This window comes from Chiloscyllium punctatum, chromosome 36, assembly GCF_047496795.1.
Source record: "Chiloscyllium punctatum isolate Juve2018m chromosome 36, sChiPun1.3, whole genome shotgun sequence".
NCBI lineage: Eukaryota > Metazoa > Chordata > Chondrichthyes > Orectolobiformes > Hemiscylliidae > Chiloscyllium > Chiloscyllium punctatum.
In genome coordinates this window covers 61595627-61615495 of record NC_092774.1, presented here as the reverse complement: position 1 = coordinate 61615495, position 19869 = coordinate 61595627, and the positions used below count along the sequence as shown (strand labels likewise).

At 44.5% G+C, this 19869-nt stretch overlaps 1 non-coding gene across 1 annotated transcript; it reads right to left on the bottom strand.

Annotated features, from left to right (window-relative positions):
• Positions 1-19779: 19779 nt before the first annotated feature.
• On the bottom strand, positions 19780-19869 carry trnat-ugu (transfer RNA threonine (anticodon UGU)). The gene is given in 2 exon segments: positions 19780-19815; positions 19834-19869. It is a non-coding gene; the product is annotated as a tRNA-Thr (tRNA).

Sequence of the window (19869 nt, the reverse complement as noted above, 5' to 3'; positions counted from 1 at the left end):
ACAGTATCCTGGAGAAGAAGGACCAGCTTTTTAGAAAAAGGACCAGCTTTGTGACAGAGGGATATGGGCCAAACACTGGCAGATAGGATTAGTTTAGTTTGCAAACATAGCATGGACTAGTTGGACTGAAGGGTCTATTTCTGTGCTGTATGATTCTGTAATGGTCTCAAAACCATTTTCTTTACTTCCCCTATAACCATCCACTTCTTTGTTGTTCAAAAGTCAGATGACCTCAGCCTTGAATATATTCAATGACCAACCCCCCTCCACCCCAACTGCAGGAAGTCAACCCCATTTTTGAACTCAATTCCTATTGCCTTGCTGACTGCTTGCTGCATCTGCCTGACAACTGGTGCAGAAGGACGCTGAGGACCCTTTGTACATCGACACATCATTCCTGATGAAGGGCTCGTGCCCAAAGCATCGACTCTCCTGCTCCTTGGATGCTGCCTGAACTGCTGTGTTTTTCAAGCACCACACTTGACTCTGATCTCCAGCATCTGCAGTCCTCACTTTCTCCACATACCAATATATTATCATTTAAACCATGCACATCCTTTCTGCCTTTTTTTAAAGCAAGAGGCTTTAACTTTACATTGCGGTACTGCATTTGTTGTGCGTTTGCCAACTGAGACACAGACGTGGACCAACTTTTCCAAAGTCTGTCCCCCTCCTGGATTCACTCCCTTTCCCTTCAGTTCGTGCAAGTCAGTAACTGAATCCCAGAACGAAAAAGAAATGAAAAACTGGGTGAGAAAAAAAAAAGAGTGCCGTACCCACAGATGTTGGACAGAGTTGCAGTCTGGCGTGAAGCTCAATCTTCATTCAAAGAGAGAGAGGAACAACCACATCTTGAGAAACTCACAGCCCAACTTCTGCATTCAGACAAAGAGGCGGCTCTGAATGGCAGGAGGACCAGGCTCCTTCCGGTCCTCCGGGTCTCACCATTGGTCCTTCAGAAGGAAGTCAAGCGCTGTTTCCGTGGACAGTTGCTTGCATGCTCAGTGCTTTTGCTGACACCGCAGTACATGCGCAGTTGTTGCTGACACCGCAGTACATGCGCAGTTGTTGCTGACACCGCAGTACATGCGCAGTTGTCGCTGACACCGAGAAGCATGCACAGTACGCTCTGTGGGGGTGGTGGCGTGACTGACAGATTTTAAGCGTCCAAATGTCAATAGCAGAAAAAAAGCTGCAGCCACAATTTTATTTTTCCCTGTGGCTCGACATTTTAATCCTTTTGAATTTCGTCCGGCTTTGTATGTCTTTTCCCCAGGGTAGAGGAAGTCCAAAACTAGCGGCATAGGTTAAGGGTGAGAGGGGAAAGATTTAAAACGGTCTTAAGGGGTAACTTTCATGTAGAGTGTGGTGAGTGTATGGAATGAGCTGCCCAGAGGAAGTGGTGGAGGCTGGTACAATTACAACATTTGAAAGGCATCAGGGCCAGGATGGGTATCTGAATTGGAAGGTGTGAGAGAGATATGGGCGAAATGCTGTCAAATGGGTCACTAGATCAATTTAGGAGATCTGGAGGGGATGGGCGAGTTGGACTGAAGGATCTGTTTCTGTGCTGTATGACTCTATGCGTCTATTTCAATGCAAGTTTCAGAAACATTACTGCAGCTTTTTAAAAAATAAATTAATATGCTTTTAGATGTTAACAACGTTTCTGAATGTATCATTTTAGCTGTTCTTAATTTTAAAGATCAGCCATTTCTTGCGCACCCCTGTCTTCCAGGTAGAGTCATCACTATCGATTCTCTCTCTTTCCTGAGAAAGAGGTACAGCAATCAAAGAGGGCACGAGAAAGCATGGAATGGTAGAAGGGAGGGAGAATGGACAGGGGAGTGGGGGTAGAGAGAGAGAGAGAAGATGACAGGGGACAGAGGGTGGGGTGCAGAAAATGAGGGGAAGAGAGAGAAGAAGGCTGAGCACAGAGAATTGGTAGGTGCAGGGTGTGAGGAGAGAGAGTGGACGGTGACCAAAAGTTTGGGGGACTGACAGCACAAATCTCACCTTCCTCAGGACTGGTGTCAGTGTCTCATGAATTGGAACCCACTCCACCCACAGCAGACCTGAGGCAATTGTTTCTCAATAGATGCTTGGCTAATGCAGTAGAATCGTATAATCCTGACAGGCCATTTGGCCCATAAAATTCAGACTGACCTTCCAAACAGTATCCCATCCAGACCCACACGTTTTTCCTGCAGTTCCCCATGGTTACCGACCCTCAGTTGCACATATGTGGACACTTTAGCAAGGCCGATCCACCCTGAACTGCACCGAGTTAACTCACGCAGACAGAAGGGTGAGAACGTGTTAAAGTCCAGACAGACAGCTGCTCAAGTGTCCCAGGTCCCTGACATTGTGAGTCAGTGGTATGAACCACTGAGCCACCGTGCTGCCCAGAGCTTTCATGTTCTGCTTTGTCCTAGTAGATTCTAACTTCTCATGTGCCCTCAGCAGAGGCTCTCTCCTCCTGACATTCTTGGACCACACCCACTGCAACCTTCTCCAGCCCTGAGCACATCGGTTCCTGAATCCTGGCACCAAACAGACACCAATGCCATCTGTGCTCCTGCTGATAACTGCAGAGAACAGAGACCATCCCTGTCACTGTTCTGTCCCTTACCACCACCTCCCCCTCCCCAATGTTGTTTTTACTCTCACTGCCCAACCAGTTTGCTCCTACCACCTGCAGCCCTCTCTCAGATCCCCTTTACCTGCCAGACCTGCACTTACACCCTCCTGACACTGTCCACTGATGCAAACAAAAGGCTCTCTCCAGAAGGGAATGACCGTCTCCCAGAATAAAGTGCCTGGCTAACTTTCCCACTTTATCCTCAACATGTCTGCAGCCTGGCTTCCAGCTCCATCTCTGTGAACGAATGTCCTCCAGGATGTGTTTGCCCTGGATCACAGCATCCAGAGCCTCCCACCTTCTGCAAATTGAAAGACAAGCCCCAGCCTGCCCTCTCCAATGTGTGTTGTATAACTGATAGCCAAGTACGGAACCCATGAGGATGGCCTCAACATGGACCTTGGTTTCATGTCACACTATAAGTGACCCCACTTACACAGGCTTGTACCCCATTACTTACACACGTTACCAAGCATGGTCGAATGCAAACACATGCTTTTATGCACAAACACACACGCTCTCATGCATGCACACACATCACTTTATGGGGTGAAATTGTAATTGCAGAATTTTATTTGCAGGTACATTATATTTTGCTCAAAAAGCACACAATCTTCAGGCAGTCAATCCATGTGACATGTTATAAATCCTTACTTTGGAAACAGAACCAATCTGACTCAAGATTGGGTTGCAGACAGACTCGAACATGAGTGAATCAGAGGGTTTTCTTTCCCCAGAAAATGATTTCATCATTAGATTCTGAACTCCAGATTTCTGACTGAATTCCAATTCCGCCATCTGCTGTGGTGGAATTCAAACCCAGGAGTCCTGAGAAGTCCCCAGAACTGGGTTGATAGTCCAGTCAATAATGGCACTCGGCCCTTGTTCCTTCAATCACCCTGTGATGGCACATGAACTCACTGGTGCCTCCGCAGGTGGGAGGAGGGGGTGATGCCCTTTCCGCACTGAGAGCAGGTGAGCATGCTGTGCCTGGTGTGGACCCGCTCGTGTGTCTGCAGGCTGGAAGAATTGATGAATCCCTTCCTGTGCTTGGAGCAGGTGATTAGCCATTCTCTGTTGTGGACTCGCTGGTGAACTTCTAAAATCTCAAAACATATAATCAAGAAAGAACCCACTCTATTCACTACTGCAGACTTACGGCAAGGTTACACGTTAAAAACTCTGCAGTAATCTGTTCCTGTGCTGTGAGCTCTCCTACACATGTTCCTCCAAGATCAGCTGTGAATTTTGCTGTTTGTTAAATTTTCCAAGATGTTCAGAGATACATGATTTCAAACAGCAAAGGCAGTAACTATGCAGATTCACTGCTGTATCCGTTAGTAGTATATGTTTCTTTCTCTCTCTCTCTCTCTCTCTCTCTCCCTTACAGACCACGTGCTTGCTGCCTTTGGCTGTCTTTCTCCATTTTGAAATTGCTGTTGTCTTGATTTTTTTTACTCTAAAGTTCCAAAACAATGCATCAGCATATAAAACATTAATTGCTGCTCCTGGAATTCAAGGAAATCGCCTCCAACACTGAAAATACCTCAAAAAAGGAGCAGCTCTTACAGCCACAAATTTTCCAGTCCTCCATCCTGGAGTAGTTCTTGGTGAACCTTCCCATCTCCTAGGTTACAGTTATTCAAATAATTTGCTTTTCTATTTTTGCTAGAAAAGTGGATAACCTCACGTTTATCCACACTAACTGCATCTGACATACATTTGCCCACTCACTCAGACTGTCCAAATAACATTGTATCCTCCTCACAGATCACCCTTCCACCCAGCTTCGTGTCATCTGCAATTTGTGACATATTCCAATTAGTTCCCTCATCTAAATCATTGACACATACTGTGAATACCTGGGGTCCTAGTCCCAATCCCTGCAGTTATAAAACATCGATCTGACTGACCATACAAAATAGCAGATGTTAGCTTGACGTTCACAACTGACGAAGACCTGATAACCAATTATGAACCACTGAATTACTAAATCACAGAATCAGGCCATTCAGCCCATCGTGTCCATGCAGCTCTCGAAATGAGCTTTCTGACGTTGTGCAATTTTCCTGACGTTTCCTTGGAAACTGGTACATTGCTTGTCATCAAATAATTTTCCAATGCTCTTACCTGAATCTGCTTCAACCACTGTTCCATGCGATGTCTTCCAGATCTATTTACTCACTGTGTGAAATTTCTTTATCACATCACATTTTCTTCCTTGTAATCGATTTGAAATCTGCATTCTTATTCTCAATGCTTTTACCATGGTGAACAGTTTTTCACTGTCTTTTCTGGGTATGATTTTTCTCATAATTTTCAAAACTTATTTTGAATCTGACTTCAGAGATCAGTCCATGAGGCCAAGCCTCGTCAACAACACAGAAACAACCGAGCATCTAAAGGGACGGCCCCTCAGTCATCGCTGTGAGCCCCATAGCAACCATTGTTACCTGGGCGGCCATGCATTCCAAACCTGGTCTCTCAACATCACTAGTATTGTCCCACAGTTTGAGAAACTGTGATTCTCGTTATGACTATAAAAATGAAACTTTTTAAAAGCGGTTGTTGCTGAGAAGTTTAATCCTTTCTGTCCACCTATTCTCCACCCCTATCTCCATCATCTTGCAACTGTCCAGCATCCTCGGTAGTGTAGTGGTTAGTATCCCCATCTGTGACTCAGGACACTGGGGGTGCAATTCCCCGATGGGGAGGATTTGATATTTTTCTGGATGTCATGTCACACAGAGGGAGTGACCCTAACCCTGGATCGGGTTCAAGTCCTGCCTGCTCCAGAGTTCAAAAGTTCACAAATATAGGAGCAGAATTAGGCCATTCAGCCTATCAAGTCTGCTGCATCATTCGATCAAGACTGCTCATCACCCCATCTTCCTGCCTGCTCCCTTGAAAGGGTTCAGAAAAGATTTACACTGATGTTTCCAGAGTTGGAGCATTTGGGAGAGGCTTAATAGGCAGGGGCTGTTTTCCCTAGAGGTTCGGAGGGTGAGGGGTGACCTTATGGACGTTTATGAAACAATGAGAGGCATGGATAGGATAAACAGACAAGGTCTTTTCGATGGGGTGGGGGAGTCCAGAACTAGTCGGCATACATTTAGGGTGAGAGGGGAAAGATGTAAAAGGGACCTAAGGGTCATGTAGAGGGTGTGCTTGTATGGAATGAGCTGCCAGAGGAAGTGGTGGAGGCTGGTAAATTACAGCATTTAACGGGCATCTGGATGAGTAGATGAATAGGAAGGGTTTAGAGGGATATGAGTCAAGTGCTGGCAAATGGGACTAGATTAGGTTAGGATATATTTTGACATGGTCAAGTTGGACTGAAGAGTGTTTCCGTGCTGCACATCTCTGTGACTCTATAACAATTGTTCAATGAACTGGTCTGCAATTTCCCACATATGGCCTCCCTCCCATTCTGAATACAGGTGTTACATTAGCATTTTTCCAATCCAATGGAACCGTAAGGTCATACGACACAGGAGCAGAAATTAGGCCATTCAGTCCATCGAGTCTGCTCCACCATTCAATCATGGCTGAGATGTTTCTCAACTCCATTCTCCAGCCTTTCTTCCCATAACCTTTGATCCCCTTGACAATCAGGAACATATATATATATCAGTCTTAAATAAACACAATGAATCTTTCCCATGTTAAGAATTTTTGGAATATTGTAACTAATGAGTTCACGATCTCCGCTGCCACTTCCTTCAGGAGCCAGGGTGTAGGCCATCAGCATCAGTGGACTTGTCTGTCCTCAAACCAAATAGTTTCCTGTGTACCTTTACCCTCTCAACGTTGATTGTTTAAGTTCTACCCTTTCTATAGCCTCTGACTTGCCAATTCTAATAGGAATAGTTCTGTTGTCTGCCAACATAAAAACTGAGATCATCCCTGCCACTTCAATGTTCCCCCATTAACTCAGTTTTCATCTTCCAAGGTACCACACTTAGCTCAGCGACTCTGTTCCCATTCGCATATCAACAGAAGCTTTTGCTGTCCTTTTTGATATTTAGTGGAGGTCTCTTTTGTAAGTTAACATACCTATTTTTATTTATATTTTTTAATATCCCTTTATTTATGTTTGAAACTTTCCTAATGTTTGACCCTTCCAGAGGTCCTGAAGAACATTTCACAACGGGCTGAAAAGTTAAAAAAACACTACGTTTAAACTTTTTTAAATCGCACCTTTCTGGAGGCTGGGGGCCGGCCAAACGATCGCCCCGCCCCCATCGTCACCGATTGTTTGGTGGCCTCCCCAACCACGCCCCCTCAACCCAGGAGACGTCACATACCTGGGCCACACCCCTTGTGAGCTGGCGCATGTGCAGTGCAGGTCCTGCAGCGGGACTGAGGCGGTGTTACTGAGTGTGGGAGGAGAATGGTGCCGGTGGCTGAAGTAATAAGAACTGCTGGAAAAGCTGAGCAGGTCCGGCAGCTCGTGCCGAGAGAAATCATTTCGGGTCCCGGTGATCCTCCTTCAGAACAGGACCAGGTTTCAGAAACATCCCGGGGAGGTCGCCAGGCCCGAGCGCCAAGACCTGGCTCCTGCCCCCGGGGAGAGGAGACAGTGAGACAGGGTAGGATTGGGAACCGCGGGAGGAGGGAGACTGGGGAGTTTATAAACTCCTAGGGGAGGCCTGAGGCCTCCAATAAAATCACCACAGGCCCAGTGTTTACTTCACCGGCGAAGGCGCTCTCGGGTTGCCCGGGCAACCGGCCGCCATCTTTGTAAGGGTCAGGCGCATGTTGTCTTGGGGCGGGGAGCGCGGGCGGCCATCTTGGTGAGGGCACCATCAACTGTCATTTCTGGGAGAGAATTCCAACCTCGTGGTAACGTCGGCCTTGGCCGAGCTTAATTCCCCAGACTGTCCAGCGATGTGCAGGTTAGGGGGGGTTCAGCCATGCTCAATTACTGATAATGCCCAAGGATGTTCGAGTTAGTGTATGTTGACCATGCTAATTTACCCCCAGTGTCCAGAGATGTTCAGGTTAGCGTGGATTGGCCGAGGTAAGTTTATCCATAGTGTTCGGGGTTCTGCAGGTTAGGGTGAAGGTCTGGACCCCCTCAATCGGCTCTCTCGATCCGAGATCGGTCAAAAGAATCAGTAGGAGTACGGTCTATTTAAAGCAAGGTTATCAGCTTAATGAGATAAGGCAGCCTAGCACAGATTTGTCCAGCAACACAGGTTAAAAGCTTCTATGTTCCGTGGCAAAATTACATAATTACACTTGAAAATTACGCATTATTTATTTTTGTGACAGCACAGCCTGAATTACAAGAAAAGACCAATAAAATGTAATAAGGTGACATGATTGACAGCAGATTAGTCCAATGATATTTCATGGGAAACCGATTGTTTTACGTGCAAAATCATCCCACGCTTGCTTGTTCAAGATTAGTTCGAATACCAAATTACTTATGATTCATATTATGCAAACTCCATTGTTCTCATTTATTTCTAAATCCAACCAACTCAGTAAAGCAGCAATTCAAGTTCAATGTCAAATCATAACCTGAAGCCATTTTGTTATATTTATTTTAAAATATTATTTACAATTGAAATGCCATTTTGTGGTTAATACAAACCTACATACACCTGTTGCTCCTAACAACAGCCTAAATTCAAATTTTAAATCCTGATCTCAATAAATCAGCAGTTATCTCATTACCCAAAAGGTTGAGACCACAAACGATATAAGTACGGTTTTGATGGCTCATAACTCCTGAAAATCTTCCTACAGAAAAAAGTCACCGAGAGCTGCATATCCCAAAGAGTGATATTACTGTTTTGTAGAGCTTTTGGATTCTTCCATTCGATGCAAAACTCAGGGGAGACTACATTCCTACAGTTACAGCACGAGAAGTACTTACTTTATTCAAAATAAATACCAGGTTTAGTATAGCTAAGGGAGGGACCTTGCCAGTAAGAGGCATGCCTGTCTTTGTGACTTCCTTGAGGCTGTTCAATAGATAGGTCTTTTGGTAAGAGATGCAGTTATTGTCCCAGAACAGTTCCACCCATCCCATAATTGGGAAGACATTGGTGCCAGTAGGGGTCAAAGATTCTTTTGCTGAAGTCAGCACATAACAGACCACTTCATCTCTGCCAAATATTCTATTGTGACTTTGAAGAAACAAATTGTAATCGAAAGATAATATTTCCCTGTCTTCTCTTTTGTGGTGTGACCTATTTGGATGGGGCAAGGCTTACCAGGGTAGCTCATAGCACAACTGGTATCAAACTGGCACACAACACCTTTCCAGGGTAAAGACCATTTAGACTTGTTCTGGAAATGAACTGTTCAATCTCTGACCACTGCAATAGTCATTCTTGGTAATGTTCAGTCCCTCAGCAGACGAGGACATCTTCCTGGCATAGTTGGTACACAGTCTCTGGTTGCTCAGGATCGCACAGGTAAACTGTTCCTTCTTGTGCACCAATGCTGGCAATGGCAAGTCCACACAGCAGGGCAAGTTCGATCTTTATCATCCACCCCACTTCCCTTGCTTGCAAGGGGCTCGTCTGATGAGCTTGCAATGATGGAGATGAGCCCAGGGGGAGGTGAGAATTTAAAATTTGATTTTAGGCTCTTGTTAGGAGCAACAGGTGTATGTAGGTTTTCATTAACCACAAAATGGCTTTTCAATTTAAAATAGCTTCAGGTTATGATTTGATCCTGTGAACTTGAATTGCTGCTTTGCTGAGTTGGTTAGCTTTGGGGAAAAGAAAACAATGGAGTTTAATAATATGATTCATATGAATTTGGTATTCAAACTAACCTTGAACTCGCAAGCACGGGATGATTTTGAGAGTAAAACCATCTGTTTCCTAGGAAATATTGGACTGGCCTGCTGTCAATCATGTCACCTTATTACATTTGATTGGTCTTTTAAGGCTGTGCTCTCTTAAAAAACATGTAAATGATGCGTAATTTTCGAACGTAATTCTGCAATGTCGCCACGGAGCTCAGAAGCTTTAACTTCTGTGTTGCTGTACAGAATTGCGTCAGACTGCCTTGCTTTATTAAACTGATAACTTTGCTTTGTACAGTCCGCATTCCGTTTGTTCTTTGACCGATCTCGAGACGGAGGGGTCCCGCCTGGGATCCAGATCTTCAAGGGTGGATTGGCCATGCTAAATTCCGTCCATAGTGTCCCGGGATGTGTAAGTTCGGTGTATTACTCTGGGATAAATGTAGGGCAATAAGGGGAGTGATATGGGTGAATTACCATTCAGAACGTTGGTTTGGACTTGTTGGGCCGAGTGGCCTGCTTCCACACTGTGAGGATTCTTTGAAGGGAAGGGATTTTTGCAAACTGCTCTCCTTCCATCTGCTGCAGAGTTCTGCTGTCGGCCTGTCCCCGCTCCCTGCCCCATTTTTGACATTACATCGTGAAAGTGGCCAGATTAGTTTCAACGTGAAATACCCTCCTCTGGGCAACTCCTCATCCTGGGAGGGAGAGAGGGAGGGGGTAATCTGTTCACTTGTAGCAACTGGAGTGAATCCAAGGAGGGAATCTACTCTGACAACTCAGGTATGTGTCTTAATTACCGAGGTGAGGAGGGACGGATGATAGCAATTGGGGAGAGGAAGATACTTTATTTTTATTTTTAAAATGCATCTGATTCCCACAAATAAATGCATCAGGTTCAAGTACAGCACGTGCAATGATCCACATTGCAGCTTCAAGCTGGCTGCAACAGTTTTACATCCTCTGTTCTTGCTCCGTGTTGGCTGCAGCACATTTGGTTTCCTTCCCTCATCTCTTCTTTCTGCTCCCCCCACCCCCGAAGTGTTGATGCTTCCAAATTGACCCTCAAAAGTTCAGGTTATACTTCCATTCTTTCCCAGTTTTCAAAACCCACAAAATACAACTTTCCCAATCCTCTGAGTATCGGAGTTGGGAGGTTATGTTGTGGCTGTGCAGGACATTGGTTAGGCCACTTTTGCTCTCACTCCTATCAAAAGGATGTTGTGAAACTTGAAAGGGTTCAGAAAAATTTACAAGGATGCTGCCAGTGTTGGAGGGTTTGAGCTGAATTGTTTTGGGCTGTTTTCCCGAGTGTGGCAAAGGTGTTTGTATACATTTATAAAATCATGAAAGGCATGGATTGGGTAAACAGACAAAATTTTGTCCCCTGGGTTTGGGGGTGTCCAGAACTAAAGTGTAATAGCTTTAGGGTGAAGTGGATGAGCAAACATTTAAAAGAAACCTAAGGGCAACTTTTTAACTCAGACGGTGGTGAGCGTAAAGAATGAGCTGCCAGAGGAAATGGTGGAGGCTGGTACAATTACAATATGTGAATGGCATCTGGATGGTTTCTGAATAGGAAGGGTTTAGAGGAGTATGGGCCATGTGCTGGCATACGGGACTAGATTAATTTAGAATATCTAGTCAACATCAATGAATTAAGACCATAAGACACAGAAGTGGAAGTAAGGCCATTCAGCCCATTGAGTCCATTCTGTCATTTAATCATGGCTGATGGACATTTCAGCTCCATTTACCCACACTCTCCCCGTAGCCCTTAATTCCTTAATTAAGAATTTATCAATCTCTGCCTTGAAGACATTTAATGTCCTGGCCTCCACTGCACTCCCTGGCAATGAATTCCACAGGCCCACACTCTCTGGCTGAAGAAATGTCTCCTCATTTCTGTTCTAAATTGACCCCCTCTAATTATCAGGCTGTGTCCCTGGATCCTAGTCTCCTCCGCCTAATGGAAACAACTTCCCAGTATCCACCCTTTCTAAGCCAAGCATAATCTTGTAAGTTTCTATTAGATCTCTCCTCAACCTACCGAACGCTAATAAATATAAACCCAGGATCATCAGCCATTCATCGTATGTTAGGCGTACCATTCCAGGGATCAATCGTGTGAATCTCTGCTGGACACACTCTAGTGCCAGTATATTCTGCTGTTACTGCCGCTGAGTCACACCTTGAACCCTGTTTAGTGGGTGAAGTGGGAGGGGCAAGAGGATCCTTTCTTTCGGACTTGCTGCTCTCGCACCCACTTTACTTCTAGTGCTGTCTGACAGCACCTGCCCTACTGAATTGATCTGCAGGAGCAGGTGGAGGACATTTTTACCCTGGATGGAGCATAATGTTTGTCCAACCCCTGCAGGTTGGTATGAAATAGATACATTTGTCTCTGTCCCATTGAGTCTCCAGCACAGGGCTAGGCTGGTCGGCTCAATTGGCCTCTATCAGTGTTTTTGCTCTGCCTGAGCCTCCACCCACCCCTCTTCATCGCCCCTTCCCATCCCACATCAGCAAACTGGTATCCCCCACTATCGCACGTTTGCTTTATGCTGCTTTGCTTTTACAAAAGACCCACATTAGTACCTGTTTTCGCTAATCAAAAGAAATCCAAAGAGGATTTTTGCTTTCATGAGAGGCAACGTCCTAGTGAACCTTCTCTGCACCCTCTCCCAGAGCATCCACGTCCTTCCGGTAGCATGCTGGCCAGAACTGCACGCAATGTTATGAACGTGGCCGGAATAAATAGCTGTAACATAACTTGCTAACTCTTACACTCTAGGCAAGTGTGCTGTATGCCTTCTTGACCATGTGCCTGCCTGCTTTGCCACTTTCAGGAATCTATATGCCCAGATCCCTCTGTATGCCAGATCTCCTATGCGTTCTCTAATTTAATGCACACTTCTTGTATTTCCTTCTCTTCCTTTCTCCCTCATCTGGATCCAGCTTCCCCTTAATTGTATTCCTCTCTTCATCTCTTTTCCCCCCCTGTTCCTCACCCCTCCACACATCAGTGTCTCATAAGACCATAGGAGCTGAAATTAGGCCATTCAGCCCATTGTGACTGCTCTGCGATTCAGTCATGGCTGATCAGTTTCTTAACCCCATTCTCCCAGTAACCTTTGATCCCTTTCATACTCAAGAAACTATCTTTCACAGCTTAAATGTACTCAATGACCTGGCCTCCACAGTCTTTGGTGGCAGTGAATTCCATTTATTCACCACTCTAGCTGAAGAAGTTTCTCTTTACCTCCACTCTAAAGGGTCTTCCCTTTGGTCTAAGGCTGTGCCCTCGGCTCCTAGCCTTTCCTACCAAAGTAAACATCTTCCCAACATCCAGTCTGTTCAGAATTCTGTCGGTTTCAATTAGATCCCCCGTCATCGTTCTAAATTCCATTAACTATAGACCCAGAGTCCTCAAACATTCATTATTTGTTCAAATGTTCATTCCTGGGACCATTCTCGCGAACCTCCTCTGAACACACGCCTAGGCCAGTACAGCCTTCCTGAGATTTGGGCCCAAAACTGCGCACAATACTCCAAATATGGCCTGACCAGAGTGTTACAAAGCCTCAACTACATCCCTACTTTTACATTCAAGTCCTGTCAAATTAAATGTCATCATTGCATTTGCCTTCCTAACTACTGTCTCAACCCGTAAGTTTACCTTGAGAGAATCCTGGACTAGAACACCCAAGTCGCTTTGCACCTTAGATTTCTGCACTTTCTTCAGTTCCAAGGGTGACTGTTGGTGTCGGGGCAGCACCAGAGATTTCCTGACATGCGGATTGTATTCGGGGGTACCAAGTAATCTGAGGAACTGGCAGTATTTCGGGAGAAATTGTTATTCCTGGAGAAGGTAGAGAGGAATGTGGTGTGATTCTGTAAACTCGAGGTCTCCAGAAGTGTGCAGAGGTGGTGTTACAATTTAACAACATAAATTTGAAAGCGAGGAAACTCCACCAGAATTCAATTATCAGACATGACAGGCCAATGGTGTCTATCTGTGATGTTCGAATTCTATGATGCTTGGAACTGAAACATAACTTTTAACCCCATGTATTTAATCTCCTTTGTAATAGAGGTCTCTATTTGTATTTTTCAATTGGTTTTTGTACCTGTCTGCTACTTTTGATGATTTGTGTACTTGGTCTCCAAAGTCTTTTTCTCCCCCTTTTATAGTGCTTAGTTGCTAATAATTTAGCAGTTCTCCAATCAGTCTTTCTTGGGTGAAAAGTAAATGGTTCTGATGTTGTCGTATTGGGTGACATTAAACATTTTTTCCACTCATTCGTTTAACCCATGAATGCTGTTTAGCTTCTTCCTGCTCCTTTCTGCACAAGTTGATGCCCCTCTGCCCCTGGATAGTTGATAGTTGACCAAGAACTGGATAGGTGTCCCCTTCATCCAACCTCTCGAGCAATAAGCTATCAGTAACCAAGGACAAAGGTCTTGGACTCCAATTGTTAGTAGTAAACCTCCACTAGGGACAGATTCTTTGGACATGATCTTTGATTTTGGCACAGAGGCAGGAAACATCTCACCTGTATCAGATAAATCAAATTACTGACTGTCAACTGCTTTGATACTGAGCAGCGTGAATTGAGTATTTACTGGCCCAACAAGAATGGATTTCCCAAACTGCCACAGTGTTTGTGACAATCATACACCCAAACCAGCTGCGAGTCGGGATCAACCTTCTCTCTGAATCAGGAGGTCACAGGTTTAAATCACAGGATGTTGCTGGTAAGAGGTTCAGTGATGGAACTGTCATTCAGCGGAAAATACTAATAGCTCCCAGAAATTATGGCGAATGTCGGGGCTAGTATAAATGAAGAACTGAAGGATATTAATAAGTATGAAACAAAAATGCATCAGAGAATTGAATAGGATTTAAAGTAGCTAAATTCCCTGGGCTTGGTGGTTAACGCTAGTTCACTGGAAAGTGGTAATTGGAAAGTGGCACATGTCATCCCACTGTTTTATAAAGAAGGAAGAGAGCACAGGGAATCTATAATGAAAGGTACAACAACAGGACAGTTAAATATTAATGATAGGACTGAGCAGAATCAACATGGGCTTATTGGAAATATATAGTGGTCAAACTCAGGTCATTATAGCTAGCAGAATATATGAATGTCCAAATTAGGAGCTGAAGTAAGCCATTCGGCTCATTAAGCTGCTCCACTCCAAGAAGATAATGGCTGATTACTTTGTGTTATACATTGCACATTCGCATCCATCCCCATAACCTTAGATTCTTCTTAAGCAAAGGAATTAATTTACTTCTGCCTTAGAAATATTCAATGGTCCTGCCTCCACTATCTTCTGTCGCAAAGTATTCCAAAGCTGCACAACCTTCCAAAAAATTTCCCTCCTTTGTCACAAATGATTGTGTTTTTTGAAGAAGTAACAGAGAGGATTGATGAGGGCAGAGCAGTAGATGTGATCTATATGGACTTCAGTAAGGCGTTCGACAAGGTTCCTCATGGGAGATTGATTAGCAAGGTTAGATCTCACGGAATACAGGAGAACTAGCCACTTGGATATAGAACTGGCTCAAAGGTAGAAGACAGAGGGTGGTGATGGAGGGTTGTGTTTCAGACTGGAGGCCTGTGACCAGTGGAGTGCCACAAGGATCGGTGCTGCACCCTCTACTTTTTGTCATCTACCAAAATGATTTTGATGCGAGCATAAGAGGTACAATTAGTAAGTTTGCAGATGACACCAAAATTGGAGGTGCAGTGGACAGTGAAGAGAGTTACCTCAGATTACAACAGGATCTTGACCAGATGGGCCAATGGGCTGAGAAGTGGCAGATGGAGTTTAATTTAGATAAATGCGAGGTGCTGCATTTTGTGAAAGCAAATCTTAGCAGGACTTATGCACTTATTGGTAAGGTCCTCGGGCTTGTTGCTGAACGAAGAGACCTTGGAGTGCAGGTTCATAGCTCCTTGAAAGTGGAGTCGCAGGTAGATAGGATAGTGAAGAAGGCATTTGGTATGCTTTCCTTTATTGGTCAGAGTATTGAGTACATGAGTTGAGAGGACATGTTGTGACTGTATTGGACATTGGTTAGCCAACTGTTGGAATATTACGTGCAATTCTGGTCTCCTTCCTGTTGGAAAGATGTTGTGAAACTTTAAAGGATTCCGAAACTATTTACAAGAATGTTGCCAGGGTTGGAGGATTTGAGCTGCTGGAGCATCGGAGGCTGAGGGGTGACCTTATAGAGGTTTACAAAATTATAAGGGCATGGATCGGATAAATAGGCAAAGACTTTTCCCTGGGGTCGGAGAGTCAAGAACTACAGGGCAGAGGTTTAGGGTGAGAGGGAAAAGATATAAAAGAGACTTAAAGGGCAACTTTTTCATGTATGGAATGAGCTGCCAGAGGAAGTGGTGGAGGCTGGTACAATTGCAACATTTAAGAGGCATTTGGATGGGTAGATGAATAGGAAGGGTTTGGAGGGATATGGGCCGGGTGCTGGCAGGTGGGACTAGATTGGGTTGGGATATCTGGTCAGCATGGACGGGTTGGACCGAAGGGTCTGTTTCTATGTTGTACATCTCTATGACTCTATAAATGGGTGATCTAATTGTTCGTTCACAACAGTAAGTAAACATCCCTCAACATCCATTTTTTGAAGACCATTCAGGCTCAAAGAAACTTCAATCAAATCACCCCTTGCTATTCCAAACTCTGGTTGAAAGTCAGACCTGCCTGTCTAATGATTTTCCATTAGACAGTCTGTTCATTCTGGGTGTCAATCTAGTTTACCTTCTGTGAATTGCCTTTAATGCATTTTCATTCTTCCTTCGGTAAGGATATCAAAACTGAGCACCGTGTTCAAGATGTCGTCCCACCATTTCTCTGTAACTGAGGCATAATCGCCTTACATTTATGTCATTGGCCTTTCTAATCACTTGCTGTGCTTGCATTCTAACTTATGACTTATTTGCAAGGCCCACGGATCCCTCTGCATCTCAGAATTATGCAGTTGTTCTCCAAGTATGTAACAAATTGCATTTTACCATTTTGCACACCACTTGCAAGAGTTTTGCTTATTTATTTAACCAATCTAACAATCTGCATCCTTGATATGTCATCCCCACAATGTACATCTCCATCTATCTTTGTGTTGCCTGCAAATGTTACCACATACCTTTGATCCCCTCCTGTAAGTCATTGTGGAAAGTTGAGGAGCCAGCAGAGGTGCCTGTTGGAACCCCACCATACATTGTCATTTACAACCAATTTGACAAAAGAACCATTTTTGCATATTCTGTTTTCTGCCAGTCGGTTGATGTTCTATAACTATACTTTACACCATGAGCTCCTCTGTGCAATATGCTTTTCGTGAAAACATGTCGAACAGCTTTAGGATATTCAAGTTCAGTATATCCACAGGCTTCAATTTACATACTCTTTCAAATAATTCCTTTCGGACAGCATGGTGGCACAGTGGCTCCCTCTCATGGCCAGAGACACCTACTTGATTTCAGCCTTGAGTCGACGATCTGGAGTTTGCATGTTCTGTCTATGTCTTTGTGAGTTTCCACTGGGGGCTCCACAGTCCAAAGATGTGTAGGTTGGGTGGAGTAGCCATGCTGGATTGCGTAATGTCCTTGGATGTACAAGCTAGGTGAGTTAGCCATGCTAAATGCAGGGTTACGGAAGTAGAGTGGCGGTCTGGATCTGGGTGGGATGCACTTGAGGGTTGGTGCAGGACATGATCGGCCAAATAGTCTCTTTCCACACTCTTGGAATTGTATGAATAAATTGGTGAAACAACATTTCGTTTTCATATTAGCATGCTGATTCTTTTCAATTACCACGAGCTTTTTGACATGGTGGTTATAATCTCCTTAATTGATTCAAAAACAAATGTTTAATTGCCATAGACTCAAGGGACCACATCTTTCCCTTCGAGAACAGAAATATTAAATATGTTACTCTCCAGTCTGAGGAAAACTTGCCTGAATCTAATAAATCTTGGAAAATTAACATTAATGCAAATATGAACTCATTAGCCACCTTTTAAAATTCTATGATGAAGTCCACCTGCACCCAGAGATTTGCCAGCCCATAGCACCATCAGTTCGCTCAATAGCATTTATCTAATGATTCTCATTTCACCAAACTCCTCTGTTTGTTCAACCTATGGGGTTAAAGGCAGGATTCTTGACCATGTGGTGGAACAGCGGGATCTTGGAGTCCAAGTCCATAGCTCGCTCAAAGTTGCCACCCAGGTTGATAAGGTTGTTACGAAGGTGTACGGTGTGTTGGCTTTCATGAGCAGCAAGTTTGAGCTTAAGAGCTGCAAGGTTATGCTGCAGCTGTATGGAGTATTGGTTAGATCACGCTTGGAATATTGTGTTCACTTTTAGTCACCTAATTTTAGGAGAGATGTGTAGGAAAAATGCCAGAGGAAACATCACAGAAGCGCTTCACAGGAGGCTGCCAAGCACTGAGTATGTCACCTAGACAGGGGACGAAATGTCTGCAACACAAATTCCCAGCTCGGCGAACAGACCCACAACAGGAAGCTGTGTAAGCTGAGAGAGGGTACAGAGGAGATTTACCTCAATGCTGCCTGGAATGGAGGGCATGTCTTAGGTTGGGGGAGCTAGGGCCTTTCTCATTGGAGCGAAGAACGATGAGAGGTGACTTTGTAGAGGTGTACTATATGTTGAGAGGCATAGATAGAACAAATAGCTAGAGACTTTTTCCCCAGGTCAGAAATGACAGGGCATAATTTTAAGGTAATTGGAAGAAGGTTTCGGGGAGATGTCAGAGGTAGGTTTTTTACTCCGATGGTGAGTGCATGGAATGCACTTCCAGGGTTGGAATGAGAGTCAGATACATTTAAGGACATTTAAGCGCCTGCTGAACAAGCACATGGACGGCAGTAAATTGAGGGGTGTGCAGGCTAGTCTCATCTTCAAGTTGGATAAAAGGCTGGTACAACATCGAGGGCTGAAGGGTCTGAACTGTGCTGTATTGTTCTATGTTCTCGCTCCAGAACGATGCAGCAGCAGTATTGGAAGAACAATATTGCGTCAAACCCCTTGACCCTTCCAGAGATGGGCACTGTCGATGGAAACTCGGTGAAATTCTGCCAGCGATCAGGTGATAGCCGGGTGGGGGGAGGGTGGCAGCCGTGAGACTGAACTTGCTTACTTGAGGGTTTTTAGTTTTAGTTGCTACGTGCAATGAAGTGTGAATCATTGTTTCAGCAGTTGGTTCTGTGTGTTGTTTCTGAGTCAGTCGCCAAATTAAGGCGATTCACCCACAACCAGAGCAAGAGGCTGGGATTAATATTGACTCCTCTGCATTCAGCATGACATCACGTCAATACTGTTAGAAAGGGAAAGCTGACACCAACTCCCACCCCACCAGAGATCTCAAACCGAAACACCCAAAGACAAGCGCATCACCCTATAATCTGTAAAATTAATGTGAAAAGTGGTGTAACCTGCTCTAATGTTTAAAAATAAATCCCTAACACTCAACAAAAATCCATTTATTTATCCAACAGTAACGGTGAACAGATGAACTAAACTATTAAAAAACTGAATAACTCCCTTCTAACGACTGACTGTTCCGGAATAAAACAAGATTCTCGTGATATGCAGATCCAATAAATATGATTCCCTCTCGTAACAAAAAATGAAATTTAGTCTCTCAGATTACAGCCAGGTTACGTGTCTGTTGGAATATTCTGTGCCGCCTTCTGTTGAATCTTCTGTCAGGAATGCCCTTCTCAGTTTTTTTTTAAATGATGCATTCTCTAATACAGAGATGACTGACATCCAATTTCCCCCTCTCAATAAAACTGAGGATTCTTGGTTCTCACGAGGGGGAGTTAGAGATCTGGGCGTTCAGTCGATTGTACCCTGAAGGTGCATATCTTTTATATCTTTCCCTTCTCACGCTAAACCATAAAGCCCTCTAGTTCTTGACTCCCCGACCCCAGGGAAAAAGACTTTGCCTATTTATAAAGAGACTGAAGGGGCAACTTTTTCATGTCGGGGTGGTGCCGATCCTTTAAGGCGTGGGAACATTTTGACGACATTACTTTCTCTGTCTAGACTTCGCATGACTTGAAAAGCTTCAATCGGGCCAGATTTCAAACTTCCGGACTCCGAAGAGAGCTGTCCCAAATTTCCAATCGACCCTCATCGCTGACATCCCTCAAACACTGCACCACTCACGTCAACTTATTCAACGCTATCTCCAATCATTTCACTTCGCTGCTTTCTGTCCCATTGGTCCTCCAGGGAGCCCAACCTCGTTTTACGAAGGTGCTTTTTGAGAAAATTAAACAAGCACTTTCGCGCGAGTCATGAAACTCGGGCTCGTCCGGGATTTGAACCCGGGATCTCTCGCACGTCTGCGTCGACGAAGACACAAAGCGAGAATCATACCCCTAGACCAACGAGCC